The sequence below is a fragment of the Monodon monoceros genome, unplaced genomic scaffold (assembly GCF_005190385.1).
Source record: "Monodon monoceros isolate NGI ecotype Baffin Bay Population unplaced genomic scaffold, NGI_Narwhal_1 Contig1906_ctg1, whole genome shotgun sequence".
Lineage (NCBI taxonomy): Eukaryota > Metazoa > Chordata > Mammalia > Artiodactyla > Monodontidae > Monodon > Monodon monoceros.
This window is the reverse complement of record NW_021697792.1, coordinates 1-2,500: the sequence shown is the minus strand read 5'-3', so window position 1 is coordinate 2,500 and position 2,500 is coordinate 1. Positions and strand designations below refer to the sequence as shown.

Below are 2,500 nucleotides of genomic sequence, written 5' to 3'. Positions count from 1 at the left end.
AACATTTCACAGTATGCTTTTCTGACCAATGTTATATCTAATAACCTAATGGATTATATGTACATGGATTCTGAAAAGTCAGCAGCACACTTCGCTGGTCAATTTCTATGATAAGGGGAACGGAATTTGAGTGTAGAAAAACAGTATACTTACATCTTAAAATTCCACCCCTACAGAATCTACTCACTATTGAAAACTGGTAAGAATAATAGCTTTCTGTGTCTCAGTGACCAGTTAACATTTTCAAGAGTAGAATTTATCTTCCTATGATGCTCAAATACACAGGAAAAATGCATATCTAAGACAATGGATAAACTCTATATGACATGAGAAAATAGTTATTCAAATGGCAAAAGTATAAGATCTACAAGGCACAGTTTTATATGCATTAGTGTGGATATATACGTAAAGAAGCTCTAAGAAACATAAAAATCACTTCCAGGAAGTAATTTTAGGTAGAAGAGAATTAACATGGATGAGGAAGAAAAGAGAGTTGGTTTTAAAATAGTTTCATTTACTTGTTTTTTTGTTTGTTTATTTATTTGGTCTTTGGAATATAAGAAAACAGTGGCTTTCAGATCAGTATCCCAGTGGACCAAAGGGACCGAGGTCTATCCTGGAGCCCGGCCATTGTTTGACTATCTTGTAATAATACTGGTGAAATACAACCAAATCATTTGAACTATAAGCATCCTCTCTGACAATAAACTTAAGACACCAACATTATATATTAAAGAAAGTAAAGAGAGAATACTGTTTTCTTTAGAGAGAAAATACAGATCCTGGACCAAATCAATAATGTCAGCAAACCTCATGGGTATAAAATATTCTGCTGCCTATCATTTAGAACATGCCTCTAGAAGAGGGAAACTGGGCGATCATTTCCCCAGATTTTATATTTAATTCAAATATTTTAGATAAGAGGCATCTCTAGTAAAACATTGTATTATTGATTCTTTCCAATATGATAGCTCACAGGAGTTCCTCTTTCCTTCTCAAATACATATGGGGAAATGGAGGTGGGTGGGGGTTAGAGGAAGTATCTAAATAGAGCATAATAATCAACAGTTTGTTTTTTAAAAATAGAAATTTCTATTCAAATTGTTTCCAGAGACAGAAACACACAGAGACAATTCCATGTGACAAGAGTGAAAGAGACCAGAGTGATGCAGCTGCAAATCAAAAAACTGCCAACACCAGTGATTGATGGCCACCACCAGAATCTGGTTAAGACAAAGAAGGATCCTCCCCTTGAGGCGTCAGAAAGAACATGGTCCTCTCAACACTTTGAGTTTGAACTTCTGGCCTCTAGAGCTGTGATAAAATAAATTTCTGTTCTTTTAAGCTAACAAGTTTGTGGTATCTTGTTATGGTAGCCCTAGAGATGACAGTATTTGATTCCTGAGCTGGCAACTGTATGTTGATTATGTAATGACTATTCCAAGATAATCAACAGACACAAAGATAAAGGCAAAACTGAGACTAAGCCCAGTTCTTTTTATTCCCAGAATAATAAATGATTTTTTAATTAATTTAGATCTCTTTGTCTAACCCCTCTGCTTTTCAGAAGAGTATGTGGGACCAATCAAGTATTAATATGTTATACTTTCATTTTAATTCATCTCAAATTATTTCTAATTCCCCTTACGAGTTCTTACTTGACCCATGAATTATTTAGGAATATATTCTTTAATTTCCATTTGTGATTTTCAACAAATTTCTTTCTGTTAACGATTTCTTATTGCATTCTGTTGTCATCTGAGAGCACTCTTCGTATTGTTTATATCCTTTAAAATGTACTGAAATTTGTTTTATGCTCTAGCATATAGTATATCCATGTGCATTTGAAAAGAATGTATATTCTGATGCTGTTGGCTGGAATGTTTTATAGATGGCTGTTAGGTCTACTTGACTGATAATGCTGTTCAAGGTTTTTATTTTCTTGTTGATTTTCTGTCTGTTCTGCTATTCAAAGAAGGGTTTTAAAGTATACGACTATTATTGTAGAACTGTCTGTTTCTCTTTTCTGTTGTGTCGATTTTGCTTCATTGTATTTTGAAGTCCTGTTGTTACGTGCATATAAGTTTATAATTATTATGCATTCTAGATGGAATAATCATTTTATCATTTTAAAATGTCTTTGTCTCTGGTAAAAATTTTCGTCTTAAAATGTAATTTTTTTCTGATATTTTCTTAGCCACTCCGGTTTTGTTGTTGTTGTTTTCTTCTGTTTTTACTGTTATGGTATATCTATTCCAACCCTTTTACACTTCACCTATATATTTTCTTTTTTTTTTTTTTAACATCTTTATTGGGGTATAATTGCTTTACAAAGGTGTGTTAGTTTCCGCTTTATAACAAAGTGAATCAGTTACACACATACATATGTTCCCATATCTCTTCCCGCTTGCGTCTCCCTCCCTCCCACCCTCCCTATCCCACCCCTCCAGGCGGTCACAAAGCACCGAGCTGATATCTCTGTGCTATGCGGCTGCTTCCA

General features: G+C 34.1%; 1 long non-coding RNA gene across 2 annotated transcripts in view; it reads left to right on the top strand.

Annotated features, from left to right (window-relative positions):
* LOC114893077 overlaps nucleotides 1-1,355 on the top strand; it is a 2,535-nt gene extending 1,180 nt beyond the window's left edge. For both annotated transcript variants that reach the window (XR_003792830.1, XR_003792826.1), the window contains exon 3: nucleotides 1,112-1,355. This is a non-coding gene — a long non-coding RNA (uncharacterized LOC114893077). The remainder of the gene's footprint in view (nucleotides 1-1,111) is intronic.
* Nucleotides 1,356-2,500: the final 1,145 nt, after the last annotated feature.